The sequence below is a fragment of the Sorex fumeus genome, unplaced genomic scaffold (assembly GCF_029834395.1).
Source record: "Sorex fumeus unplaced genomic scaffold, SorFum_2.1 ptg000055l, whole genome shotgun sequence".
Taxonomy (NCBI): Eukaryota; Metazoa; Chordata; class Mammalia; order Eulipotyphla; family Soricidae; genus Sorex; species Sorex fumeus.
The window spans coordinates 13662890-13678247 of NW_026606112.1; the positions used below are offsets into that span (position 1 = coordinate 13662890).

General features: G+C 36.6%; 1 non-coding gene across 1 annotated transcript; it reads left to right on the top strand.

Moving 5' to 3' along the window:
• The first annotated feature begins 12938 nt into the window (after positions 1-12938).
• On the top strand, positions 12939-13044 carry LOC130034037 (U6 spliceosomal RNA). The gene has a single exon (XR_008794038.1). It is a non-coding gene; the product is annotated as a U6 spliceosomal RNA (small nuclear RNA).
• The last annotated feature ends 2314 nt before the right edge of the window (positions 13045-15358 follow it).

The window sequence follows — 15358 nt, forward strand, 5'->3', positions numbered from 1 at the left end:
GAATCAAACCCGATTCAGTCACATACAAGGTAAACACCCTACCCACTATGCTACTGCTTCTTGGCCTTTTGACTAAGTTCAAGTGTAGTGCTACCTTATAAATAGTGTAAAAATAACACAAAGACTAAATATTAAATGTTTACTAAAGGTTTCATTGTTATACTTAATTTCAAGGGCATGACAGATACAGAAAGGATATTTTATACCTATGTGAAACTCCCTAAAGCTAAATGGATATGTCGTATCAGTATTACTGAGGTAGATTAATATAGCAAAGTAACTGATGCATCACTTGACATTTTTTCAACTGATGCATAGGCAAAGTAAATATATATCCGGTGGGAAAATGGGCATCACATTGACGAGAAGTGGCACAGCTGTACCATAAACTATGAGAGGACAGAATATTTGAAGCAGAAGTTCAGATCTTAATAAGATCTTAATAAGCTTAGCTCTTATTAGGACTAAACTATTATATCATTTAATTTTCTTGAAAAACAATCATATATTGTGTTGTTCTTTGTAGTCTCTTCTGAACTCCAAAATTAATTAATTTAGTTAATGGAATGGGCCACACCCTACAGTCCTTATGGATATTGTTGATTTTGAACCCAAGGATCACTCCTAGTGGAACACCCGGGGATCTATGCAGTACTAGTGATGAAATCAGAGATAGTCATGTGCAAGGAAAGCTCATTACACATCTTTCTGGCCTCTACATTCCAGGACTTATAGGAACATAAGTAAAGATTTAGAAAGATTCAATTTCATGACTCGAGGCACAACCCTTGATAGGATGAGAGGGTATGTATAAGGTCTGGTAAGACTGGATCTCCTCCACCCAGACCCCGAGTTTTTCAGTATCTTGGCAGTCACAACCACTAACTGCTCCCGGTGCCATGTAATCTCATCAACAGCTAAGACCCAGAGACTATAAAACAAAGCTCCCGGAGGAGAGTGACACAACACTTTTTCCTGGAGCACGGAGACTGTGCAACCTCTTTTACTCTAGCCCACTGATGTACCTAGATCAGCACACATGTGTTTGGGTTTTACGTACTTGGTTGTATTCTCCATCCTTCTCAGAGAGTCTGGCAAGCAACCAAGAGTATCCCGCCCGCATGGCAAAGCCTGGCAAGCTACCCATGGTGTATTTGATACGCCCAAAACAGTAACAATAACAGGTCTCACTCCCTGTTTCTGAAAGAGCCTGCAATAAGGCTGTGTTGGGTGGGCTGCTAAAATCTCAGGGCTGAACAGATGACTGGTTAAAGAAACTTTGGTACATCTACACAATGGAGTAATATGTAGCTGCTAGAAAAGACGAAGTCATGAAATTTACATACAAGTGGTACTACATGAAAAGTATCATGCTAAGCAAAATGAGTCAGAAAGAGAGGGACAGACATAGAAACATTGCATTCATCTGGGGAACATAAAGTAACAAAATAGGACACTAACACCCAAGAATAGCTGAGATAAGTACCAGGAGGTTTACTCCATGTCTTGGGGGCCAGCTGCACAAGCTTGGGGAAAAGGCAGCTCAGATAGAGAAGGGAGCACCAAATAAAGGGTATTGGGAGGATCCTCCCAGGATTGGAGATGCATGCTGAGAGTAGACTATAGACCAAACATGACTGCCACTCAATGCCTCTTTTGCAAACCACAGCACTTAAAAGGAGAGAGAGAACGAAAGGGAATGCCCTGCCACAGAGACAGGGTGGGATGGGATGGGATGGGGGCTGGGAGGTGGGAGGGATACTGGGATTAGTGGTGGTGGAGAATGGGCACTGGTGGAGGGATGGGTATTTGATCATTGTATAACTGAAATTCAAGCACAAAAATTTATAAGTCTACAACTGTACCTCATGGTGTTTCATTAATAAATTTTTTTTAAAAAAACGTAACAAAAAATAAGTAAAATCTCAGGGCTGAGACAAATGGAGACATTACTGGTGCCTGCCTGAGCAAATAAATGAACAATGGGACGACAGTGATACAGTGAAGACAATGATTCTATAATAACTATATTGGAACAACCCTCATGCCCTACTACATATAAGTGGATAAAGAAGCTGTGATTTATACACCCAAATGAAATCTGCAACTGCAATAAACAGAAATAACTAATTATGTTATTCATAAAAAGAACTAAAGGGTATTGTGTTGAAGACATTTAATGAGAAGGAAAGTAACATATACAGAATTATATAACATGTGGACTAAATAAACATAGGAAGAGAACAAGAAATGGCCCAAAGCAATAGAACTGGAGAGATGGCCTACATGACTGAATTAACTTGGGAGAGTTCCTTGGGACATTGGTGAACAGAAGGGGGCAGTCTGATTAGAGGCAAAGATGTTGAATGGTCATATGCATGAAACTATCATTAACAGTGCTGTGATCACATTACCATAAAAGTGATAGAACAAATACACCGATTCTATTCTGGAGCTACTTGACAAAACCATTTTATTTCAACATAGACATCTTCTAGCTCAGCTTTTATCAGCAGATGAGATCATATTTCGTACTTACCTCCTTTGCCTTTGTTTTGGACTAAGGGATATTAAAATATTAAATATAAAATTTAAAAGTTTGAATAAAATGAATAAAATGTTACTCATGGTGACATCTTAGTGATTCTGATCTTTACATATATTTGTTCAATAGATTGCTGCTTTTGATAGTAAGCATTAAATAACAACCCATAAATATAAAATATATTTATAAACGCATATTTTAATAAATTTAAAGATGTCTTAAACTCAATTTTTTATTATTTCTTAATCTGGAAAAGATTGATAGTTATCTTTTTCCTTAGGTCACTGTCACTGTTCTCCCATTGTTCATTGATTTGCTCAAGCGATCCCAGTATCGTCTCCATTGTGACAATTCTTACTGTGTTTGGCATATCGAACACGTCACGGGTAGCTTGCAAGGCTTTGCCGTGCAGGTGATATACTCTCGGCACCTTGCCGGGCTCTCTGAGAGGGGCAGAAGAATTGAACTCTGGTCGGCCATGTTGGCCGCTTGCAAGGCAAACACCCTACCCACTCTCCTATCACTCCAGCCCTTCCTTAGGTCAATAAAATAATATCATCAAATGTAATCTCAGAGTCAACATCTAGTGTTTCAGAAATGGTATGTAATTGTTTTACATATTCAGCTTAGCCTTAGGTAATGCCAATGAAAGTCAAATTTTGTGATTTCTTGCACAGAATGTATTATTATGTTTTAAAATGTGCCAGTTAAAAAAACTATTTTTATTTGACTTTTGAAATCTTAAAGTTAAGAAGAGCTGAAATTATCACTGATAATAAAATAATTCATTGTTAAGTAACCTTTTAAACAAAAGTATTAATGTCTGCCTACTAAAGTTTTGACTGGAAATTAATATAATTATTTATATAGAAATGTAGATTTTGTTGTTTCTCTCATTATGTATCCTCTCAGATACAGCAAAAATGGACTGGAGTGATAGCACAGCAGGTAGGGCATTTGCCTTGCATGCAGCCAACGTGGCCGACCTGAGTTTGATTCCTCGGCCCCTCCTGGAGAGCCCGGCAAGCTACGGAGAGTATCTCGCCCGCACAGCAGAGCCTGGCGAGCTACCTGTGACGTATTTGATATGCCAAATGCAGTAACAACAAAGTCTCACAATGGAGATGTTACTATGCCCGCTCGAGAAAATTGATGAACAAAGGGAGGACAGTGACAGTGATAGCAAAATAAAACAAATCCAATTTTTGGATTTGCTCCTTCTAGCATATCCTTGATAGATAAATTTTTTTTTCTTTTTGGGTCACACCCGGTGATGCACAGGGGTTACTCCTGGCTCTGCACTCAGGAGTTACTCCTGGCAGTGCTCAGGGGACCATATGAGATGCTGGGAATCGAATCTGGATCAGCCGCGTGCAAGGCAAACACCCTACCTGCTGTGCTATCTCTCTAGTCCGATAGATAAATATTATTTTAATTTCTTGAGGTTACCCATTCTTGGCTCTTATTCCAGGGCATTTACTAATTTTGTTCATGCACATCAGCAGTGTAGTAGAATAGAATCCAGATTTATCCAGTGAACACGATTATGTCCAACACGATTATGTCCAAATGTAAGAACAGTTCAAGATAAACAGAAAATGCCATTGAAATCTTTAGGACAATATCCAAAGATACAAACAACTGCTTCTTCTTACCTGTACTGGAAATGACACAAAAATGGTAAATACTCCAATAAACAGCAAGTATGCTGCTTGGAAAATCATCTTTCCACATTCAAGTGTCTAATGCACATAAACTGTTGCAGCAAAGAGTTTAATAGAAAATGATACCAAACTGGAGACACATGTCCACACCCTGAGTCTATTCCAACTCTAAATTTGATCCTTGGTGGTTATTTAATTTTTCTTAGGTTAAGATGCTTTATTCAAAAAGAGAGGAGAGGTGAGGCATTTTTAATAGTTATCATTTATTGGGAACTGATATATCAGGTTTTATAGTATTGATATCCATAGTAGCATTTAAGTCTAATAATAATTATATGAGAAATATCTTTGACATTAATTTTTTTAAAAAAGATGAGTCCTAGAGAAGTTAAAATTTCTAGTGAGTACATATTTAGTAAATGGAAATAGAACAAATTCAAGTGGGTCTGTCTTCAAAGATTTATGCTGAAAGACTATGGCCCTATGCTAACATCAATCAATATTTATTGCTTTATTTGTGTTGCTTATGGGAATTAATAAAGATATTGACATGTAAGATGACCTAAAATCTCTTATAATTACATGTTTGAAGGCAGAAAGCACATACATTTTAATAGAATAAAAGCTAGAAGTATCTTTATCTCTGGTCTCTGTTTTAGATTAGAAGTGTATTATAGTCATTTTTTTCGGAATGAAAAGGACTTGGTATATTACAGTACCTGGATATAAATGGGGGATAATTGAAAAAGTCAAGGAAATCATCCTTGATTAAATTTGTAAATGACTGTCTGGAGAACTCTTATAATTTATGAGGATTTGTTGCTCGGTGAGTAAATAATATCAGTGACAGCATTTCCTCAGAGAACAGAAGATCAAATCTGCTTCAAAGTAAGTGCCAATACTTCCTCTGGAAAACACTGTGGAAGAGACGGGGATAATAAATGATGGGCCATGCTTATGACCCTCCTGGCTGCTTAAGTACAGAGAGATGGGACTGAACACTTTCTGCGTGGTTGGGCAGTTATGCATTCCTGCTGTGTGCAACAACCTGAAATTCTCAAAAGCAAAACCTGAATGAAGAAAGTTTTCTAGATGAGCGAACCGCATACAGTTATAAACTATTTTTGGAACATACAGCAGTGTTTCCTAACATCATGCGATTAATTGTTAATCAATTCTGTCATAATAATGATGGTAAAAAATCCACATTATAAATTAATGCAGTACTGTATTTATATCGTTAAAAAATGACAAGCCCTTTGCTATTAATACATGTGCATGTGGACTGCATGTAAAAAATGTATAATTTGGGGGACGGTATTTTAGATATTATGTCCAAATGCAAGGAACAGTTTTTGGGAGATTGGATCCCACCTTTAGCTCTCCTACAGTATATAAATTGAAAGCTAGGCAACTTGTCATTCAAATGAGTCATTAAAAATTGAGACTCTGGAACTCAGACTTTTTGAATTTGGTGGTGTCAGCACATATTAAGAACAATTTATGAAAAATGGAGTGCTAATGGTCAGACGATATCCACCAAAAATGATCTTTCCATTTTAATTAATGAGTGTTCTTTTTAAAGAGTCATTTTTTTAGGTGAAATACATTATTGTTCTATTCACCTAGAAATATCTGGCCTTTATTAATTTCTTACTATATAGCTTTAGTAATCATTTGACATTTAGCATTTAGCTCACAGTGGAGCACCACGATTTATATTATGTGAATGGATTATAGAATCCTAGAGGGAAGTCTTTATGTTCCACATTCATTTTATTAATTGATTAATTAGTCCAACACAAAATTAGAATGTATTAGGATTAGTAAATATCAAAAGACTGATGAACCAAAGTTCATATCAACAGATATAGCAGCATATTGTTGTGGATTTTTATTGTCTGGCGAATTTAACATAAGGTAAAATATTATATGCAGAATGTCCAGTACAGCATGCATAATAAAATAATTTATTTGAAAATTTCCTTTTATTGATGTCCTTAGTTTTGTGTCTCATAAAAGAGTGAATATGGAAAACATGAACACATACTTCTCTTTTGGAAAAATGTTAATTTTCCTACTGCACAACAAATGCACTATGATAATGTTATTACAGGTAGTACTTAAAATGAATTTTGCATGTCTTCTATCCTATATTATATAGCCAACTCTCAAGCAGATTAAGAAAGTAAGAAAGACTTTTCTCCATGTGTGTTTCTGAGAAAAGAGCATTACAATAATTTTTTTCTTGGAGGACAATAAAATATGTATACAGCTTCAAAAGGGAAAAAACATATGCTGCCTTTCTATTTTGCATTTTGCAATGACTGGTATAGATTTTGTTTGGTTGATTGTACAGGATTGCCTTGTTTTTACAAAGAAAATAGGCAGCAACAGATTAAAGAAATCTCTGTAGGAAAAAATACACTTCAGAGAAGAATTAGCAGAAACTGGGGGAGTGAAGATTCCATTAATATGGCTAGTTATATGATCTTTTTATTTGTTTGTTTCTTTTTGAAACAAACGTAGTTATTTTAAACTCACTTTTATGCTCACAGCACTTAATAAAATAATCAAAGAGTCTTTCTCACATAAAATTAGAATAGACCTGATAAATGGAAACAAGTTAATAAGCAACCATATATACAGAGGTCAGCAATAGTTGAGAATTAATTCCACTTGCTCATATGCCATGCGTGCAATAATTCAGAGCAAATGATCATATATTATATTCTAAGTCCATAACCATATAAAATCGAATTCTACTTGGTGCTTGACTTACATGAGCAAAACAAGCTTCCTGTGCATGGGTTTGTGTTGTTTGGCAAGTAGTCAATAAAACTGTACCTTATGACTTTCTCTCCTAAAGGTTCTAATCAAAACAATTTATTTCAAGCATGTAAACCCTGCTTTTCAGACTGTAGCTATTGTCAGCATGTGCAGCAGCATCAGCAATAGCTGATGGAATTTCTGGATTGAGAGTCTCAGAGCTCCCCCATCTGTCTCAGTAATGACTGGGTTTCCAACCAGATCGATACAGCATGCCAACGAGTTTGTAAGAATTCCTCGACTCACCCCGCTCCCCAACCTTTACAGCAGCAATTTCCCTGAATTCAGTCTTGCCCACCATAAAAACAACATCTGAAGTTATTATGCAAAGAATCTGAAGTGGATAGAGCTTGCAGGACATTAGCTACCAGGACTCTAATTATGAGAGGCCAAGCATTCAGATATAACAGCCCATTTGAAATCTTAAACTTCAGTCTCAAAAAGAGAACATCATTTCACACTACGTGTAAGCCTATTTGCTTACAGGAACATGAGAGAGTGGGTAAAGATGAGAAAGAGATCTGTAAACAATATTCTGTTTATTTTTGTGCGAGGGTAATCTGGCTATTCTGGTTGGCTCTCTGAAAGCATTTTTCTCTTGTCAGCAGTGGGAGAGGAGAATTGGATGTGATGTGTTTATCTTAGTAAAAGGTATAACTAGATCCTGGGGGGAGACAAAGTGCTTTGCTTTGTTTCTGCTCCAGTTCTCTACTGAGAAATAAAACCAAGAGGATTCAATTCTTTTCCTTGCAATGGACTTGGAGCTGCCATGACTCACGGATCAAAGCCACAAGGAGCTGTATGTTATGTATCACTGCCCCTTAGTGGTTGGCCAACAGCAAACTTTTTGAATACCCACAACTGTACCGGCAAAAAAGAGCATGTGGGCCCTCCTTTCTATATCTTCCAGCAGGCACTTTTTCCTAAGAGGTGTTACTATGCATCGGTATAAAACAGAAGGAAAAAAAATGAGTACTCTGGTCAGACCTATATCGGTTATATACATATATTGCTCCTCTGATATCCTGGGAAAGTTGTTTTGCCTCTCTCAGTTTATGTATTTTCATCCTCTAAAATGAAGTTAGCTGCTCCCTAACTAGCCCAGTGCTGCAGGATTGATTGGGACAATGAGGAAGAATAACCAGTAAAGTATTTGAAATAAATATTTTAACCTAGATTGTGGCTGAACATTTTTAAAATTTATTTATTTATTTATTTATTTTTATTTATTGAATCACTGTGGCAAAAGTTACAAAGCTTTCAGGTTTAAGTCTCTGTCATGCAATGATCAAACACTTTCGCTTCACCACTACTTATTTTTCACCACCAAGAACCCCAATATTCCCCCCTCCCACCCCTCTCAATGCCTGTGAGGAAGATGAATTCTACTTAACTCTCTATCTACTTTGATTACATTCATCATTTAGATAAAAGATGAACCATTATTGTTTAGAGTTTACACCCAACAATCAGAACTGCTAAAAGGCATTGTGAAATAATTTGATTTATACAGCTGGTTATGAGAACCATATGATGTTGCGCAGTCGCGCAATTTTGGATTTCTGATATTTTACTTATTAAGTCTGGAGGGATTTCTGCCAAGAGCCAGATAATTACAAGATTGGTTTCTGTGGCTCTGGAGCCATGGACGTACCAGAAAGCCGCTCATGGGGGGCAACTCGTGACCTTGGTAGGGCATGAAGGACGAGTCAGGAACACCCCTCTTCCCATAAGGTTGCAGTTCCTCCATCACCGCTGGCTCATACCTGGCTTTCCAAAAAGCTCCGTGGTGGCCACCATCTTGCTGCCCAGGGGGAAAAAGTCGGAAGGGCTGGCTAAACATTTTATACTAAAAATCTGTGAAGCAATCTTGCTATTTTATAGAACCAAGAAAATATAATCATGCCAATGTAAATATCTCTGTAGTCTCTATAAAATTATAAATTTTGAATTATAAAGCATGCTTTCATGGTAAGCTTGGGAACGATTTTGAGAACAATTATACAGTGGTCCTTGATTTTCAAATTATGTATTTCTAAATTTAATTCTTTGTGAGTTAGATTATGTTATCTGAAATAGGGTTTTAATTCAATTTCTGCATATTTATTGGAAGATTTTACTTCTGTATAGTCAGCAGGCAAAGAACAAGTAAATAATAACTATGGTTTCAAGTAACAACTCTATGTTATTAGAGAAGATGTTTGAACATATCAGGATAAAAGCTAAACTGTTCTGAATGAAGGATGGAATAGTAAGTGCCTTGGAATTTAAAAGACAAAACAACCTTTGGTAATTTCACAGTGATCTTGATAAAATAAGTCATATTTGAGGTGCACTTAAAACAGTAATTTTAAAGTTAGATAAACACACAAGAATCATTACGACTATGAATCATAGAAATTAAGTGTGGCAAATGTATGTACCATGTGTTAGGAATAAGAATCAGTGGAGATTAATATAATCAGTTCTTTTGTTTCTTTATTTTGGGTCATTTTTTTTTGTTCACATCTGCTAGTGCTCAAAGATGACTCTGAAGGCCTGGAGCAATAGCACAGCGGGTAGGGCGTTTGCCTTTCACACGGCCAACCCAGCTTGATTCCCAGCATCCCATCTGGTCCCCAGAGCACCGCCAGGAGTAATTCCTGAGTGCATGAGCCAGGACTAACCCCTGTGCAATGCCGGGTGTAATCCAAAAAGAATAAAAAAAAAGATGATTCTGAACTCCAAGTTTTGGGGTCCCTTTGACTCTTTGCAGGGGAGCATTTGGTGTTGGGTCATGAACCCAGGGCATTTGCATGAAAACATGAACTCATTCTGTTGAACATTGTATCAAGCCCAAGTGCAGTACATACCATAGTATTTGGAGATTCTGAAACAGAGGAGTTTTTCTACTGTATATTATATGTAGGACTGGAGGGATAGCACAGCGGATAGGGCATTTGCCTCGCAAGTGGCCCACCTGGGTTTGATTTCTCCACCCCTCTCGGAGAGCGTGACAAGCTACCAAGAGTATCCCGCCTGCATGGCAGAGCCTGGCAAGCTCCTCGTGGAGTATTTGATATGACAAAAACAGTATCAAGTCTCACAATGGAGATGTTAGTAGTGCCGACTCCAGCAAATCAATGAACAATGGGAGGACAGTGCTACCGTGGTATATTGTAAGTAACAGGGAATCAAGAAGAAACAGATTTTGTGATTTTTCTCTATTTTTATTTAAGAATTCAATATATACAATTTATTTTCAGAATAGCATAAAATATTTAATGTTTGCCCTATACCTGTTTAAAAGGTTATGTATCACTGTATACAATGTCCAATTCTTCCTCATCAAAATGTTTTCATTTTTCACTGCCAATGTTTACTAACTTATCAGTTTTTTTAACAGACAAATCTTTATTTGTCTTTATTTCCTTACTGTATATTCTAGAAGAATGTGAATATTAATCTTCATTCCTAAGTAACAGTTTACTTCACAAATAATTATCTTGTCACTGGAGACACCATGAACATTTAACTAAACTCATTCTTTCTATGAAGTAAAATGATTGGCTTTCTTATGAAGAAGTGAAAACAATAAATTATCACATAGAGAAGAATGATATTTTCTGAAGGGTTAAGATGATATGTCAATTACTCTAAAAATATATCCAGTTATATATTAATATCAATAGCACGCAGGTTCAAAACATTGTGATCTTTCATCTAGCCTTTTGCACTGACTGTAATCATTGAAAAACATTCCAGTCTATGGTAAATTTTAGTTGGGGTTAGTGTTGGAAAACTGTATGCACCTACTATTAACACTATTGTAAATCAAAGTGCCTAAAATTTAAAATAAAAATAAGTTAAAATAAACTCTCTTTAACCAAGATAGCTCATTTGATAGGGAATGAGGCTCTGATAATTGTTTTAATTACTAATTTCATTAAAATAAAATGCCATTACTTTTTTCTTTTCTCTCAAGGTCTCAATAACTTCTGCAGGGTCATAGCATACCTTTGCTTCTATATTATGTCACTACATCTTTTGTTTTTCTTTATAAAAGCTACTCTTTTCTATCACAGGACATTTGTTCTCATTTAAATTTTCTGTAACACTAATGTACTTTTTTTGCACTGTATTTGCTTTGTTGAACTTCATTCACAATTCTGTGCTAGCATTCCACTCCACTTGACTCACTTATGGTTGTTTCCATCAAAAGAAATCTTTATGGCAAAACCTTTTTTAATTAATTATTTATTTATTTATTTTTAAATTTTTGGAGGGGGTTACATTTGGTGATGCTCAGGGCTCTGAACTCAGTAATGAGTCCTGGTGGTACTCAGGAAACCATATGAGTTTCTGGGGATCTAGCCCAGGTCTGGGGTGTCCAAGGCAAATGCTCTAAACTCTGTGCTATCTCTCTGGCCCCCTGACTGGTTCTTAACTACAATGTAAAATAAGGAGCTCTTTTTGCCACTCTCATCATGCATTAATCCCTTAACCTTGTGACATTTAATTACTTCTTGTCATGTAGCTCCTTCATAAATTACTATAATTTGGAGGACCATGAGAGATTAGGGTACACACCTAGCACAAGCATGACCTGAGTTCTACTCCTGGATCACATAGTCCTAAAGCATCTCAGGGTGCAACCCTAAAGACTGGCATGCAACTGGTACTCCCCAGCACTGCAGGACTCCAGCAGCACAGACTGATTGGTCAAGAATCATTACTGATACCTCAAGATCTCTTGAACTCCACTCGAATGCCCCTAAATTAATGGGATATTTATCAACTTAATTTTTATTTCTGTCATTTCAATGATAATAGTGGGTTTTTAATTACCTCCTATTCCCAGAACAATAAGTAGGGTAATAATAAGGATTGAATCTACCGAATAAATGAATGAGCACAATTGAAAGATTTGTTATAGCTTAATATAACTTGAAAATAGAAACAAAAGATAATAAAACAACTCATAAGACAAATTGAAGAGGAAGTATAAAAATATAGAGTGCATGACTAAAGGAGAAAAGTTTGAGTATCAGGCTTACCAACACAGGAAGATAGGAAAAAACAAAGGAGATACAGCTCATATCCAAATGGTCACATTTACAGTTAAGAATCATTTATATTCAGAAAGCCTGCGTCTAACTGGGCATACTTGTGATGTGTCCTTCTCTCTATAACTGCACAGATTCTGTGTGACAGTCTATTATATGAGTCAAGTCCATATAAGTAGCCTGGTCCCCTTGTCATAGATGGCTGGAAGAAAGACCAATGCATACTTGTATGAGGCAGGAGCAACATCTGGAAGCCTAGTGGGATGTTGCAGGACTTCCCACAACAGGCCTTATAGCAGAGTTCTGTCAACTGCAAATATAGCAGTAAAATGGTCTTCATTTTAACAAGCTGGGATTTAACATCAGGGTTCTGCTCCCTGACATAGAAATGAGAAAGGTGAGGCAATGAGGTGAGAACAGAATCCTGGAAAAGAAGAGATCTACACACATTGCTATTTTGAGAATTTTTGTCAGGTGGGTCCATCAGCAGTCAGTAAAATTAGAATGAAGAAACTAGGTCAGAGTTAGAGGAATATGTACTTGAGGTTGTGTTCTGACTGTTGGTTGAAGTTTTTCTCTAAACCAAGTTTTTCTCAAGTCAGATGAGAATGTTGGCTTTATGTCTGTAGCTGTGAAATAAGGGCATTATGCTGAGAACACAAAAGCCTAACATATGGTGGGTTAGTTAGAAAGGTGACAAATACTTGCATTCTAGATCAATTTGTTCCTCCCCACACCAAGATTGCAGTTCCTCCCAATTTGTTACCCTTGACACCAAGATTGCAGTTCCCCACAATTTGTCCCCCCATGCCAAGATTGCGATCTCTAAATTGCTAAATACAAATTCCTAATCATGTGCTCCCTCGGCAGCACATATACTAAAATTGGGACAATACAGAGAAGATTAGCATGGCCCCTGCTCAAGGATGACACACAAATTCATGAAGAGTTTCATATTTTTAAGTCTACAACTGTACCTTATGGTGTTTCACTAATAAAAATTTAAAAAATAATAATAAATTTTTAAAAAATTCCTAATCATTAACAGAGAGAGTAACCATGCAAAATTTTGCACAGATATCTCTCATTTGGATAAGATGCCAAAAGGAAGAAACTTTAGCTGTTAACTGTGTCATGTGGTCTAGAATGCTGATATTAATGCTATCTACTGTCTGAGAGACTACCTGGAATAAATAGTAACAAAGGATTTGTGCAGGGGAAGAAATGCCAGTGATTAGAGATAAGTTCACCAGGAATAAAAGAATGCAGAGGCAGAATTACAGACTTAGTATAGGAAAATAGATTAAGGTTGAGAAAAAAAAAACAAGACAAAAAGGAAAAAAAGTAAGATAAAAAGAGATTTGGCAAGAGACTAAAATCCTTTTAAATCCATGCAAATAACCAACAAGGAGGAAATGAATAGTTTGGGAGGATAAAACAAAGTTTTAGAGAAAGTCAAGAGATCAAATGCAAACACAAAACATTAAATAGCTGCCTGTAATCTGAGTTATTAGTTCTATAAGAATACAAATTGACTTGATACATTCTCAATAATGCACACAAGAAAGCAAGAAAAAAATAAGGGTGACCTTGTTTAGCAACCTTATTCAAATAAAGGAGAAGGATTTCTCCTTTAAAATTTCTCCTTTAAAATTAATTATAAATCTTATATGAAACATTTAGGGGACAAATTTCCTTAATTCACTATCACTGTATCACTGTCATCCCATTGTTCATCGATTTCCTTGAACAGGAACCAGTAACGTCTCCTTTGTCCTAGCCCTGAGATTTTAGTAAGTGCCACATTGGAGACTCTTTCAGGGCCAGGGGAATGAGACCCATCATTGTTGCTGGGTTTTGGCATATCAAATATGTCACGGGGAGTTTGTCAGACTCTTCCGTGTGGGCAGGATACTCTCGGTAGCCTGAAGGGTTCTCCAAGAGTGAGAACTAGATAATAAGAGGTTGCATGGCCGCAAATGAGTCTGCGTGCTTTCGGGAGTTGGGTTTTATAGTCTCTGGGTCTTGGCCGTTGATGGGATAACACAACGTCAGGGGCAGTTGGTGGGTCTAATGCCTAACTACTGGAAGACAGGGGATCTGGGTGGAGGAGGCCCAGTCTGGATCCGAGCAGACTTGGAGATCTCAGCCCCGGGTCCTGCTATTAGTATATTATTCACTATAATATGCACATATAATATAATACAATATAATATTATTACATTATTCACTATAATATGCACATATGATAGCTGCTGATTTATTCTGCATTTTGGAAAGTATTGTGCAGATAAAATAGCTTCTGGATCATCCCACAGAGATAGAGTGAAGGAGTTTGTGAGGAGTTGTGAGGAGTTTGCTGGTGTCTGCAGAAACACCACATACTCTATCTTAACCCTGAGACTGTTAAATATGATCCATAGTAATCTAGAGAATATTCCTATAGAAATGCTATGACATTAGGGAGGACGAAAGTTTAGGATAACTTAAAATCATAAGAAATTGAAGAACAGGGTTCATTCTAATTCCTTATGTCATAAATCATACATGGTCACCAAAAAACTTTAACTAATGTTGTAGATCATTATAGTTACAAATTGTATCATAGCACATGATTCTAGGTAACATGTGCACATAAAAGTGTGAGAATATTCTCATACATAAAATAGAAAACACTGGATTATTCAGGTATTTACAGGATACAATAAGTATCACACTAAGAGTACTTGATAGATAAAATATCAAAAAAGCATTAAAATACCTTTGCTTTTTTTTCAAAAATCATTCCTAGATATAGAGTATAAGAATACCTAATATAATCTATTTGTACATATTCTCAAATAACATAGTCTAATTAATTTGTCACAGCGGTAGGGCGTTCGCCTTACAAGCGGCCAACATGGTCGACCCGAGTTCGATTCCTCCGACCCTCTCAGAGAGCCCGGCAAGCTACCGAGAGTATTCGATATGCCAGACACAGTAACAACAAAGTCTCCAATGGAGACGTTACTGGGCCCGCTCGAGCAAATCGACGATCAATGGGAGGGCCTTTACCTTACTCATTTGATATTAAACTATTAAATGTCTAACTGTATTACATGTACTAGATTTTGTTGACTTTTGTTCTGGCTAGAAATAACTTTCATTTTAGAAAGCCTGCCTCTCTAGGGTCATAGAGCCCATGCAGAAAAATGAAGGTCTTTATTCAACTATCTGTAAATCATAAAACTAATTAAACTGAACGGCTATTGTGTTGTTATGGCATGATAAGTAAT